The following is a 15,278-nucleotide window of genomic DNA, read 5'->3' on the forward strand; positions in this document are numbered from 1 at the left end:
AAGTAGCAACGCGCTGGGAGTTTCCTTTGAATTACTAGAGATTTTTTAGATACAACAGCCAACTCATTCTACTTTGCCTTTGCTTTTGTTTGGTGTAGTACTGAATGTGCTTTCCAAGCAGATCTTGGTGAGGTTTTTTTTTATTTGCAGTGAGCTTTTTGACCACTTGCTACTCATAGATTTCGGTTTGCAAACTTAAAATTTCAAACCGATATGGCCCTTCTCTCCCCCTCCCACTTAGGAGATGTGTTCCTTAGAATATATATATATTTAATAGAAGCTCATCAGCTTTTATCCTGGTGGAAATACACTTTTATATCTCATATTACAATAACTAAAAATCTGAAGATAAAAGTTGAACAATTTTTTGTTTTCTTGCAGATCATCCATTCTAACGGAGGCAAAAAATCTTAGTGACTGTGACCCTAGCAGCATGGGTAGCCGATTTATCCCAGTTACAAATTCAGTTAGTTTGCAGTAATGTGTGAGTATTATTTTGTTGTTGTTAAAAAGCACAGTTGCTAACTATTTTTTGTAGGAATTGATGTTGATATTTTTTCCAATTAGAGTGCTGTGTCTGTTGCTTAGAGTATTTTTGTATTGCTGTTGCACAACAGAGGCTCTTGTCTTTAACCTAAAATGGCAGCTTAATTTGACTAGGGCCCCATTCATTGACAGTGATAATAAAAAGGCTGAAAGCTAAATGTAGCTGGATGCTTGGAGTACATTTGAGAATTCTACCTTGCATTAAAAGATGGCACAGAAAGAGCAGTTTCCATCCAGAGTACAAACGTTTACAACAAAACATCTTATTTTGAAGTAATTGTTAATAAAAAGTGGATAGAAAGTTGAATAATCATGAAGGAGCTTGGAAGGTTTAGCATTTCCCTCCCTCCAGACCCTGTCCAAAATAGAATTGAACTGCTCTACAATATTCACTATTGTTTGAAGTAGTGGGCTCCATTTCTGAAGTATGAAACAGGTGACTGTCATTCATGTCCATATTTTTAAACGGGGCATTTACTTTTTCTCATCACAGTAGTTTAATACTAATTTGGGGTATAATTTATTTCCTGACAAATTGTTACTTAAGCATATGAAACATCTTGTACATTGCCAAGTTTTTATAGGACATGTCCTATTTCAAATCATGTATTGTAAATTGTGCTGGTTATCAAAAGATTCTACAAAATACCAACTATTTCTGGAAGATACAGATATCTACCTTATTTTTGAACCATTTAATTTGCAAAGGGTATTCTATTGCTTATTTTAATCCTTGAAATTTGAGATAACAACAAAAAAGAATTTGGGATTCTTGCTAGCTTCTTTAAAATCCTGCAAGATTTCTTTAAATAGTAAGTCTAGGAAGGGTTTTTATTACCTTTAAAAACTAATACATACTAAATTACTTCGGTGTGAGGATTTTTTTTCAACTTCACCATGGTCTTGAAGAATATCAGATATGATAAAATGTAATGGTAATGCATTGTACTTGTATAACACAAGGCTAGAATACCTGTGGTTTTTAAGTCAATTCCAATAGCTTATTTTAAGGTCCACTACTATAGCTTATTTTAGATATACGTTAGAAATATTTTTCAGATTCAGTTGGATTCAAAGGTTCTTTTCTATAAGGAAGGGTTCATTTGAGCCAATCCACCAAATCTAGTCAGTTACAAGAATATTTTCAATTTCATAATACATATTATTTTGTAAGCATTCAGGGAGCTTATATTGGTTGCTGATTACTTTTTTATTGAAGCATGTTGACAGAATTTTTTTTGCAGCTTCTAAGTATGGTGCTGGGGCATGGAAAATTTAATATATTACACTTTTCTAAATACAGAAGCAAGGTAATAAAAGAAAGTCCCAATCTATTCTTACTATTTGAAGGGGATAATCTGCTGATTTATTTGTTTTATTTTGCCTTAAAATGTTTGCTAAGTTACAAGATTTGGAACTTCTGGAACATCGCCTTTTTCATACGCTTGTATAAGAAAGAGCATGAAAATCAAGTGTGGTGGTTATATTTTTTTAATGGCATGTATGATTACTGGGAAGCAACATCCAATCAAGATTTCCAACGATCAACAGTTAAAAAGTTGAATGTGGTGTGGTCTGAACTCGGCTCTGGAAATACTTGGTCCTTCCTCTTATGATAAGCTGAGCCTTGAAAAAACTTGAAAACCACTGAGAGTTTGCTGCTTTTTGAATGCTCTGAAAGTCAGGACAATCATCACCCTTCTCTTTGGCTTGGCACTTGAGAGAAATGGGTGACTTGTCTCCATCCTTATGCTGAGCCTTAGATGTTCTGCAACCACCTGCCTCTTATTCTTCGGGGAAAGGTGGCAAGCATAGATTTTGGTCAGCTACTAAGGCTATCCATAATTTGTGGGCCTCTGGAAGTAGCTGTATATGGATATATTTTTGAAATAAGCCAGTGCAGAGTTTGAAGTTTTTGAAGGAAAAATAGAGGTTGTAAAAGTGTGGCTCCTAAGTAGTTTTTGTTTTTTATGAAGTTTGCACTTTCAGCTCCACTTGGCGATATGCTGTAGTAGGATCAGGTCTTTTTGAATGTGGAAACCCAGGATCAGGTCTTCCGCTTGGTCGATCTATACTTTATGTGGAAACCACATTTGTTACTGACACACAAAGGTTGTCCATAGCAAGCAAATAAATCATGCACATGCATGTGCGTGTGTCCTAGCTGTCTGATCGCACAAACTGCTTTCAGCGACATGTTGTTTATTTGAGAGGTATTGTACTTCTGAATCCTTGGAAGATATTCTAATTTTCAGACAAAGATGCATGAGCCAGAGCAATATTTTATTGCACAGGCTGACCTCTTAGGTAGTAATGCTGTGCTATAGAAGTAAGGGCTTCACATAGGCCCTGCCTAATAGTAATGGCTTCAGTTGCAGATCACCTGTGCTCAGGCACAGATGAGGTACCACTTTTTTATAGTTTGGTGATTGCCCCATCTCCTTTTTCCGGAGTCCAGAAAAGGCCAGGAGCTCTCTCTGATCTCATGCTCAGCCTCCAAGACTTGGAAAGCAGTGGGACATCTTGCACTCCTTAATCTGTCCGAGATACAGTATGACAGGGACACGCCCCTTCCCTTCTACCCAGCTTGGAGATGGGAGTTGGATTTGGGATCGCCTTTGAAATCTTATGAATCTCAGGTTAGGTCACAGTCAAGACTTCTCCCATCAACTCATTGTTGATGAGTGAAAATGTTTTTTAGCTATTTTGTTAGCTTGGTCCAGTTTGTGGGCTGCTGTTCCAATAAATCACAGAGTGGCTAATGTGGCTAGAAAATGTATGAATTGCACTAGTCTTTATTTCAGAACTCAGGTTTATGCATGTTCCTATATGTAACAGTGCTGCACAGAATTAGTAGGCTATTGTTGGATCTGTATGAATGAGCCCAGCTTTCTTTCCATATGTAGAGAAGGCCAAAGTCATAAGCAGATAAGACACCATTTACTATGTTGATTTCTAAATAGTTAGTTGTACCATACTGCTCTGATACTTCATAACAGTTTTTGTTTCAAAAATAAATACCGCCGTACCTTGGTTGATGAATACTTTAGCAGTTGAACGTTTGGGCTCCCGAAGGCCGCAAACCCGGAAGTGAGTGCTCCGGTTTGCGAACGTTCTTTTGGAAGTCAAACGTCCAGCGGGACTTCCGCGGCTTCTGATTGGCTGTAGGAGCTTCCTGCAGCCAATCAGAAGCCATACCTTGGAAGTCGAACGTTTTGGAAGTTGAACGGACTTCCGGAACAGATTCCGTTTGGCTTCCAAGGTACGACTGTATCTACTAGTGAAATGCACTAGTGAAACTTCAGTAACTGCCTAGGTTACATAGGCCTGCATCCTGATACTATCCAAGTCTATTCACAAATCATTACCACTAGCACATCAGTGAAGATTTCTTTTTTTTTTTTTAAATAATTTTTTATTGCATTTTCCACAAAAAAGAACAAAAAAGCAAATTTTCACAAACATTACAAAAAAGGAAAAATTTCACAAACATTACAAAAGAAAAAAAAAACATAAACAAAAAAAGAAGAGAAAAAAGTGAAGATTTCTAACAGGTACATTAGGATTGCAGCCTTGTGGTATCCAGTTTTGTCCACCTGGTGACGAAGGGCATCCCAATGGAATGGGGTCAGGTGGCAGATTTCAGGTATTCCTGTCCTGCATCCCTCATGTCACATTAAATTTGCTAGAGAGTTTCCCCCAGCCTGCAGAAAGATTACTTTCTTCTTCCCCTGAAAGATGGCTTTGGACACCACCCATACAGTAGCTTTTTATGTAGAGATCATATTTGGTCCAGTTTGTTGTGGCCATTTACCCTAATTCCATATTTTGCAGATTATTATTATTATTTGCTTGCCTGCAGACCAAGACACATCTGTTTCATGATATACTGCAGCGCAGAACCAAAATACAACACATGTTTTTTCTGAGAATTAGTGGTTGGTGTAGGGGAGGGGTACTTATGCTTTAATCAATTACTGATTTCTACACATCAATTTTCTAAATTAAGTATTCTGTAACTTAGAATACATTCCCAAGCCTTAAATATAATAAACCTCTTAAAGATGTTCCTAAGTATACACAAGCTGATTAGCTCCTAGCTTCTAGCACTTTTTGATTCAGTAAACATAAAACTAGGGAAATATGTAGTGGTTAAATGTTTTAAAACTTCTGTCACTCTATAAAAGTCTAGATTACAATATAGACATCAGAACGTATTCTGCATACAACATAATTTTGTTGGAGCTCCTTGGTTCTAAGCTTACATGGAACGGAGCATAAGGAGTACAACTGAAGGGTGGAAGTGGCTTGGCTATTTGCTGAGAGATGCAGTTATCTGTTATAAGAATCTTTGAGCAGTTCTTCAAGAACTTCTTTGTATTAAGGTGCTTTACACCAGGTCAGACTGTTCTTATAGCTCAGCATTTCCTCTGATTGGCAGTGGCTCTCCAGCTTCTCAGACCGACATCCTTCTCACTACCTGCTACCTGACTCTGTAGCTGGAGATGCTTGGGACTGAAACATAGGACCTTCTGCATAAAAAGCATGTTCTTCGATCGAACTGTGGTTCCGTTGCAGTAGGAAGTGCACTGATTACAAACATCTTTTTTTAGCAGCATAATCCCCTGAATTCAGTTTCAGTGTCTAAAATTTTAATAACAGATTCTTTTTCATAAACTTGGTGTGGGTGGGCTTCCTGTGGTTAGAAGCTACTTTCCTGGAATTTGGCTTGCTGCTGGTAGAGAATCCAGCAATGAATGCCCTCCAAATTTACAGGCTAAGTCTCTTTCTTGGCTGTTTATATAAATTCAGAATTTTGTGACAGTTCAGGTCTTGAGAAATTAAGTTTTTAATAGATACCCAAATTATTATAGATTATGTGATATTCAGCACTGTCTGTTTAAAATAGTTTCTGCAGTGCAATGAATGATGCTATTGAAGGTATAATTCAGAGCTAATCACAGTGGGGGGGTTGTTTTTAAGAAAATACTCGGTACTTACAACATTTCTGCTTTTTGGTTAGTATGCTTTATTAGATTTTTACTTTTAAACCTTTGCTTACAGTTTATGATGTTTGCATGACACAGTTTGCAGGTGCTGAATATTTTTTAACAAGCAGATTTGAAAGACTTTTCTGTTTTTAAAAAAGCAAATTCTTGTTGAAGTAAGAAATGAATGTTTTTACCCAAAAAACCATTTATTTTTTGCAAAACCATTTTGTGTGAAAGTGTACAGAGATTATTATGTTGTTTTGATTTCTAAAAGTTTCAGCCGCATCAGCTGCAATCTGCATGCATCAGGTTGCTGTGTGTAAGGAAAGATGGTAGCACTTCACATGGGATTTAGATGCAAATATCATTTTTAAAAAAACTATCAGAACAGGTGTTGAGCTTCAGAATCTAAAGACATAATACATGTATACATACAGACAGGAACCATTTTACGCATGTCTGATTGACGCACAATCACACACATCCTTGTTGCTGCTGACCTGGAAGTGGCCCCAAAATGGGTTTGTCTGGTCTTATGTGCACTCTTCCAATGTGTGTTGGAATGGAACCCCTGCGCAAAATGGTCACCTACCTGTACAACTTGACAGTGACTACAGAATAAAAGCCAATTGCAGATGTTTGTCTGACATCAGCCCTTGTTTTATGACATTAGATTGTGCAAAGAGGTTGCCCAACTTTATATTTCTTGACGTAGGCAGAAATGCTTTAGCACTAGTGGAAAAAACATGCTGAATTTTTGTGCCAGGATTTTCTTTTACTTAAATTTTACGTGCTAGATATGATAATGAATTATATGGAAACTAGACTTGGTTAGTTGCTTCATAGAGCTAACTGTAAGAATATAAATAGTATTGCATTGGATCAACCAGATTTGCCTGGATAGGTATTTGAGGTTATCAGTATTTGTCCCTAAATTGAAGAAGACAGCTGCTAGTATTTCAAGCTTGTCTGGCTTTGCCATCATTTGTGTATGCCTAACTGTTGACAAAGGGACGCAGGTGGCGCTGTGGGTTAAAGCCTCAGCGCCTAGGGCTTGCCGATCGAAAGGTCGGCAGTTCGAATCCCTGCGGCGGGGTGCGCTCCCGCTGCTCGGTCCCAGCGCCTGCCAACCTAGCAGTTCGAAAGCACCTCCGGGTCCAAGTAGATAAATAGGGACCGCTTACCAGTGGGAAGGTAAACGGCGTTTCCGTGTGCGGCTCTGGCTCTGGCTCTGGCTCTGGCCAGAGCAGCGATGTCACGCTGGCCACGTGACCCGGAAGTGTCTCCGGACAGCGCTGGCCCCTGGCCTCTTAAGTGAGATGGGCGCACAACCCCAGAGTCTGTCAAGACTGGCCCGTACGGGCAGGGGTACCTTTACCTTTAACTGTTGACAAAATTGGAAATTATGTCAGCTGCCCCTTCTACCGCTGACCTGATTCTCATTTCAGTTCCCAGTACTTTGCTTCTTCCTCTTGCCTACTCTTCCCCCTTTTGCTTGATCACATCTCTTAACTTTTCAGGCTCAGACATGTGCCAGCCAATTATATCACTGGATATATTTGCAAGGTACAGTCGTATCTCAGCTTACGTATTCCTCCGGTTACGTAAACTTTGGGATATGTAATCGGCAAGCCCGGAAGTATATTTGGGATCCCGTCCGCAACCAGACGTACCACTGTATACAGCCTTGCCCACACCTCTCCCCAAAATGAGGGAAACGGAGGATAAGAAAAGGCTGCATATTATTTGGTTCAGTCAATAACAACAGGTGAAAGTACTTTTGACAAAGAGGCTGTGGTGGGCTGGGTGTGGTAGCAGGTGTAGGGAACCTTTGGCCTGCCAGATGTTTGCTGAACTACAACTCCCATCAGCCCAAGCAAGCATGACCAGTTGCCAGGGATGATGGGAGTTGTAGTTCAGCAACACTGGATGTCCACATCTGGTCTAAAGTCTTCAACCTAAAGCTAGAATTAAAGGAAGAAGCAACAGCTGCAGCAGAAAATTCATTGGAATATAATTCTAGATAGAGAAGTAACTTGGGGAAAATATATAGTGTCTTACCTGAGAACAAAAGCAAAAGAAACTTGCCTGAATGAATATTATTGAGTCATATGTTCCACAAACTTCTGTCCTAAAAAGAGAAATGGATATTACATGAAGAGTAAACAGTAGATTCATTGGTACTTTTTTGTTGTGCCTTTCCAGGGCAATTGGAGAATTCTCATGGCAGCAGGGAGCTTTTACTCCCTAATCTTGCTGTTAAAACTTTTATAAGGGCTGGAAAACGTTTAGGTGGGAAAATGACATAAAATGGACTGTCAGGCTATAGTTCCAGTTTTGGCGGATATCTTTTCCAGCTCTGCCACTGGAGTTGTTTAAACGAGTATATTTGGATGTTTTGTTAATGGAGCATGGAAAGATATCATTGCTATCATAATTTAACCTGGTGGTTTATTTCCAGTTGTTTCCTGAAGGACTGTTTGTTTATGTTGTGTTTGCATGATCTTCTGGTCTTTCTGGTAGCAAAGAGATGACGGACCTCTGGGCCAGGGCTGAGTTGATGAGCAGTAGCTTCCTTATGTACCTGTTTATGTTGCTGTATTGCTCCATTGTTGGGTTAACGAAAACATGTGCCTTGGTACAGAAGAATGCCTCTTTTAAGATGGTACCTACTATGACACCCACTACTTTGTGTATATTCTAAAAGCAATGTGTGCTTTTCTTTAGAATAGCTTTTCTTTATATGTTAAATTCTTCTGGTTTTATTAATTGAACAAAACTTGTGTGATCAGCCAGTCAGCTGATATGTCTTTTGTTGGGTAACAGCCTTCATTTGTGCATATCGTAAATAAATTCACAAAAGTTGCTAGCTGCAAGTTTTGTTTGGGCTTTTTTCTTCTTTTTCCCCCTTACTAATCTGCTCATACACTAATAGTCCAAATATCCATGCTAGAGTTGGAAAAAGAAAACCCCCTTGCCCACAACCAACATGGAAACATAGGACACTTGTAATGTTAGGATGTTCGTTTTAAAGGTTTTAAACTGAAAACGCTCATTGGAAATGAGATCTTGTTTTACAAGAAGAAGGTGGTTGGAATGGCAGAACTTGTTTCATCTGAATATAGAGCGGGGTAACGAGAGAGGACCGTTTTGACCCTCCCCCAAATTTGAAGAACGTTCTTCCTAAGGAGGCTCATGTAGCACCTATTTTAATGTTGATTTGGCACTAGGAGAAGACTTTCCCTTCTCCCAGACATTTTAATCATTTTTTAAACAGTTCAATATTTTATCAGAATTTACTTTTGCCTTGCTTAATCTGATGATAATTGTTTTCAATTTATAGGGAAGAGTTCCTACAAAACTCAGATTTTTATTAGAATTGTGCTGGGGTTGAAATTGCTGTTGCTGAGATTAAATTTTTCTCTATTCATTAATAGTTGTATGGATTGTGTTTTATTGTATGTCACCTAGAGGCTTTGGCTTGAGGTGATGAGCAACTTAAATAAATAAAGCAAGTTCACAACCCCCATCTCCTTTTCTTTTTTAAGAAAAGTTATCTCAGGAGAAACTATACATAAAAAATGCGGGGAAATATGTTTTGCCCCCTGAGGACTGATATTTTGGGGAACACTGATTAAAAACTCACATGAAATATTTTACTTGATGCCAAAAATTCTACATTTATGTATGGTGTGTTGCCGTCTACAAGAAATATTCATAATTTGCTTATACAAAATTAACACGTTTATACTTTTGAGGCCTCAGTCCTATGCATGCTTAACTGGAATAAGCACTACTAAACAAAGTGGAACTTGCTCCACAGTGAAGTTAATATACAAAGGGTTGTGCTATACAGTTAATAAATATACCAAATAGTACAATTTTATGTACTAAGTTGTAAAAAATGCATTTTATGTTGCTAAATGAGTAAAATTAGTTTAGGTTTGACAAGGAAGGAAGTATTGCATTTTTTTCAGTTTTCTCCAAAACATTCACCCCCCCCCCACAGCACCTCAAAAGGGAAACACTTTCCCCCATGGCTTCAAAATGTCCAAATACTTTGCATCTCTAGAGGACATTGGTACTTAAATGCCTTGCTGTAACATATTTACCAAGTTGGAAGTAGGTTGTGTTAATTTTCTTATGATGTGAATTACCTTTGAGCTGGTTCACACATGACAATGGCATGTAGGATTGCCGTAGTATTTGGAAACCTTTAAGGGGAATCAGAGACTTCAAAAAGTCCTAGGCACGTCCAGATCAGACCTAGGTCACTGCCAGTCACTGTAGCCAATACTTTGCTATACGGACCCTGTGGTCTGACGCTGTATGAAGCTGCGTCCTGTGATCCTAATATTTTATCTACTGTTTTATCTGGAACACAGCCTTAATCCGGACAGGGAGATTTCTGGTAGAGTTGGGATTGGTGGTGTGGGGAATAAAGCTTACTAATGGAGAAAATGAGGAATGTAGCATATATTGTAGCCTCTTTTTTGCCAAACAGGTGTTTTACTGCTGAGCAATATTTATTAATTTTTTTTCTGCTGGAGTAATATGTTACATTGTTGCTTAATTTAAATTCATTGGCATATACCAGTGAATATACAGTGGTACCTCAGAATGCGAACGGGATCCATTCCGGAGCACCTTTTGCATCCTGAACGCAGCGTAAGACGCGATGGCGCGTGCCATGTTTTGCCGCTTCTGCGCATGTGGTGACGTCATTTTGAGCGTCTGCGCATGCGTGAGCGGCGAAAACTGGAAGTAACGCGCTCTGTTACTTCCGGGTTGCCGCGGAGCACAACTCAAGCACGCTCAACCCGAAGCACATTAAACCCGAGGTATGACTGTACAGTCGTACCTTGGTTGTTGAATGCCTTGGTACTCGTCCGTTTTGGCTCCCAAACACCTCAAACCCAGAAGTGAGTGTTCCGATTTGCGGACATTCTTTGGAAGCCGAATATCCGATGGGGCTTCTCCTGCTTCCAATTGGCTGCAGGAACTTCTTGCAGCCAATCGGAAGTCGCGCCTTGGTTTCCAAACGTTTTGGAAGTCGAATAGACTTCCGGAATGGATTCTGTTCGACTTCCGAGGTACCACTGTACTAATATGCCGTTTTGGCTTGCCATATATGCTAGATGTCACATAGTGCATGAAGAAGAGGTAAAATGTGATTGTATGAATTGGAAAATCTTCTGCTGAAAAATCCACGAGGCCACTCTTGGATTTTCCTGAATGTGGTTGAAATGGAAGGTTTCCAATCAGTGCAACTGTAACATATTTCAGTATAGACTGAGCACTTGCAGTGTTATGTAGTCATAGTTCTCTAGAGTAATAGAAATTGACAGTAGGTACTTAAATAACATTAATATATCAGTCAAGTTAGGGATGAACATCTTACATAAATTTATTCTAAGCATTTTAATGCTGTATTAAGACCTGACTGCTAAAGGCTTCACAGCCTTGAAAATAGGCATTCAATGTAGCAAGTAGTTGTATAAATGGCTAAACTGCTAGTGCTAAAAGGTGATACTTCTTAGTGGGGTAAAACTTGGGACAGACGTACAGATTCAACATTTAAGCAGGATGCAGTCAGCCTGATAAATTTTGAAAATTGAAATCATCCTCTGACTAGTCTAGGAAATGGTTAGAAATGTGGATATCTTGCTTTGTGGCCTAGAAGTGATAAAGGTTGCCTTAGAGTGAGCACTGGTCATACTGGAATGACTATGTGACTACTGTGAGACTAAGCTGAAAGCTAAAAGGGGATTGTTTACACATGCATATTTTTACTTGATGACTGAAACATCATGATCCACTTCCCTTTGTGAATGATCCATCAAAGATCAAGTACCTTAAATACAACTTAGAGTTAGTTCATCTTTTTAGTCTGAATTATATACACATGCGTGAACCATCATTAGGCAAAAAAAGAGTGCAGTTCTGAATTGTGCCCCCAAGGAATCAAGGTGGCTTCATATGTGGAAAGTGCAGTATACTCTAATATTCCTATTTTTGTATAAATGTATTTGAATTAAGAAGTAGCCTGAAATAGTTATTTGAATGTGTGAACTACTCTGTGACTATCACTCATTAGCTATAAAGTCTACCTTATTTGAACTGTTTCAGTAGGTTTCACAAAGCTGATAATATTGAAAGTGCTACATATGTGAACTAGGGGTTGGTAGAAATGAAACATATGTTGGTAACAATAAACATAACTCTTCATTTTATTGTGTAATGGATAATGATCCTGAATTACCTGCTTTTGATTAGCTGACCAATAATGCAATTCTAAGTTCAAAGCCAAAAATAATAATAATAAATCAACTGGTAGACCTTTTTTGTATTGTATAAAGAAGTTGCTATAGAGGACTGCAATTTGTAGCTTTAAAGGTTGTAGGGAACTGTGACTAAGTTGCTTCCATCCAAGTATGGTGTGGAGTATCCCCTGCATGGAAAGCAAAGTACAGTACTGTATCAGTGCCCGACAGGATTAGTATGTGTAGGAATTTTTCTGACTTATAGTTAGTTTTATGAGCATGTCCTTGAATCACTAATACATGCAAAAGTTACATTTCCATAATTAGTAAAGTGATGCAACATGTCGGGCACCACTGCTTTTGCTTTATAGAAAGTTTGTGCTGAGTTATGGAATCTTTGAGGGATAAGAGTTGATATTTCCATTCTGGGTTACCTTAAGAGGAAAAAAAGAGATGAACAAATCTTCTGTGAGAGTGGTACAGCTCTCACAGCCCTTCCTTCCTGACGAAACACCATGCATAGGCATATTGTTGCAGCTCTTTTTACCTGAGCTAGGAGGAGCGTCATATGAATTTCCTTGTTTTAATTACTAACAGATGGAGCTGGGATACAATCTCAGTGCTACTTCTGTCTGCAACAAGAGGATAGTACCAATGGAGGCAGGAGTGGGCAAGTGGGGGAGGGAGAGGTGAATGAGTGGATGAGCAATAGGGACTGCAGGGAATAGCCAAGGCTTGAAAGATAGGAGCCTTTTCTCAGCAATGCTCGTGGCCAAAATAGCCACACATGAGTTTGATCCACTGCATGTACAGAGAACACACACAGACACAAATGCAGGAACTTACCACATTCATTCCAATTGCTGCATTGGGCTGACATGGGACTTGTCTTCCCAGCCAGGAAACTGCCCCTATTTTCCTGTAAATGGTGTGATGGAGAGAGGAGAGGAGGCTTCCATCCCACAAGTTGCAAAAAGCCACAGGAATATTCAGCTGATGCTTCCTCCAAAAGCCTGCTAGGGAGGGAAACTTCTCTCAGTGGAGAAAAGAAGGGTGCTTCTTTTATTATTATTATTTCGTTTCCTTTAGCACAACTTGCAGAAAGGAAGCCATATAGCCTTTCTTTCCTATGCTCCATTGAAGAAAGAAGATGGTATTTTTTCCTCTCACCATGAGTTGAGGTTTTGCAAAAGAGACAGCTGAAGGGGGGGGGGACTAATGGGAGGGAGACAAACCACCACTTTTCCTCATGGGTGCATCAAATAAAGCAGGTGGCTTTTATTTCCTTTCCTCAGTCGTCCCCACCAGAGGTAACGGAGCAGTGAGGTCCAGATTTTGTTTTTTGTGAAAGCCTCAACTTAGAGCAAAGCCACATTTTCTTTTCCTAAGAGTTGGGCTTTTCACCCTGCTGCACTAGCCGCAGTATCTCCTTGCTGTTTTCTGTAAAAATTGAAGAAGGGACACTGTCCCTTGTTTTCTTCACAGAGAAAAAAGGGAGTGTGGTCTCTCTCCATTCCTGTCAGACTTCGCAGAAAGCAACTGTGAGGTGCTGCTGTGCTTTAGGAAAAGCAAAGACATAGAAGTCCAAGTTTCAGGAGGAAAAGTACCTTTTACTTTCCTCCCAGGAGAACCAAAGAGAAAAGGAGAGTTATTCCCCTGCCCGTCCGCCAAGCAGGGCTTTGGGTGGAAGCACAGGTGTTTGCCAGATGAGGGAGAGGTATTTGCAAGTGGATTTATCGAACTTTGCCATCCTTGCAGCTGCTCTCTCTCTCTCTCTCTCTCTCTCTCTCTCTCTCTCTCTCTCCCCTCCACATCCTTCCAAGAGGTAGTTGTGTAAATCTAGTCTATTGCAGAAAAAACAAGCAAAGACCAAGAGATGTATCAAGTAGTGTTGTGTATAATATATGTATAGCACTTTTTAAGTGTTCAGCATTGTTTACATGATTATCTGGTTGTAGTCCTTACAGCCTGCTACCCTTGTTTCACCTTCAAATTATTTTGTGCTTTTGCTATAGCATTCCCTATATCATTTCACCCAATTTCCTGTTCCTGAATCCAGTCCCTATTGGTTTCCCTGTTGTTTCACCCAACTCTGCAAAGGAAGTAGTTTGGATCCAGAGCACTTCCTCCAGCCCTCTTGGCTGCTCTAGGGAGTTCCCAATGACGAATTCTATAGTGCAGCCAATCCCAGTGGGGCTCTCTGTCAGCAAGTATTAGCTGATTAGGGCTGACAGGGAGCCTTGCTTGCAAAGGAATAATCTGGATCTCGTTTTAAACTCCCGTTGTTTCTTTGTAGCCACGTCTGTACCTCTTCACATGTGATGTCCCCTGTGAGGTCAGATGTGAGCCAAGTGGCCGAGTTTTGTGGGAAGGGCCTTGCTGGCCAACCTGCATCCCACGCCTGGCCTAATTAGGCCCACAGGCCAGAGGTTCCCCACTGCTGCTCTAGCTACTGCGCTACGCCAGTCATTGCAAAGTGTATGAGATGGGCACACTTCATCAGACACACAGTCCTCATCTCTAGGTGTCACACCAAGTCTTTTAGTTAAATATAACACCAGACATATCTGTTTTTCCTTTGATGATTTCAAATGTTGGCTGACCTGCAGTTCCAGAGACAAAAATTAAAGGAAGCTTCTTGAGTGAATTGTTTGTTTACCTTGCTTGCTTGTTAAGTTACAATTCATTACAATTTTTAAAATGTTTTTAAAATTGTTTTACAGTAATGAGCTAACTTTTTTTTGTAATTAACATAAATACCCTTCTGAGCTTTGTTTTAGGGAAGTTAATGCTATAATTTTATTGTTGTTGGCATCCATCTGCCTGGAGAGACAATGGAAGAGTGCAACACGGGGGGAGGGGGCGCATTTAAAGTCAAACCATTTGAGAGTTAGTGTTTGCTGTGACTGTAGAGACCAATAAGGGAGAGATAAACATTGGCACCCGCCTATGCTAAGGTGGCAGCAGCCTCAGGTGGTGGTGCCGCCTTGGCATGGGTTGGTGATTTCTTTATGCTTCTCTGCTGAGGGGCATACGGCTGCCTGCACCCTCCAGCAGAGCAGTTTAACAAAGCCCCCACCTGGCCTGGGGGGGGGGCGGCTTGATCAGCTGAAAAGCCCCCTTGGCAGAAGGACTTGAGTGGCTGCTGTTTCACCTGAATGTACAGCCAGATGAAACAGCCTCGCGGTCTGGCCCTCATATCGGTCCTGGGTGATGTTTTGATACATATTGAGACCCTTCATTTTGTTGACTGTCATGTGCATTTTTAAATTTGGTTCCTGGACACTTTGGGACTAAAGGCATTGCGTTAGCTGTCAGGATGGCAACTCAGTTTGCCATTAGGCACACAACATCCCATTTAGCTTTCCTTCAGTCTAAGCTAAAGTTGACAGTGGCAAGAGCTGTGGCAAAGCCCAAAGAGCAACATACTCTTTGAGCTCAAATCAATATGCTAGCTGTGGTCAAGCGTCTCTCTTGA

General features: G+C 40.0%; 1 protein-coding gene across 7 annotated transcripts in view; it reads left to right on the plus strand.

The window, feature by feature from the left end:
* Positions 1-15,278, plus strand: part of CHD7 (chromodomain helicase DNA binding protein 7) — a 149,445-nt gene that overhangs the window by 2,196 nt on the left and 131,971 nt on the right. For 6 of the 7 annotated variants that reach the window (XM_079984589.1, XM_079984595.1, XM_079984592.1 and 3 more), the window contains exon 2: positions 382-484. The exons of the other annotated variant lie outside the window; for it this stretch is intronic. The gene's annotated coding sequence lies outside the window, so the exon portion shown is untranslated. The remainder of the gene's footprint in view (positions 1-381; positions 485-15,278) is intronic. 7 annotated transcript variants of the gene reach the window in all.

This window comes from Podarcis cretensis (assembly GCF_951804945.1).
Source record: "Podarcis cretensis genome assembly, chromosome: 7".
NCBI lineage: Eukaryota > Metazoa > Chordata > Lepidosauria > Squamata > Lacertidae > Podarcis > Podarcis cretensis.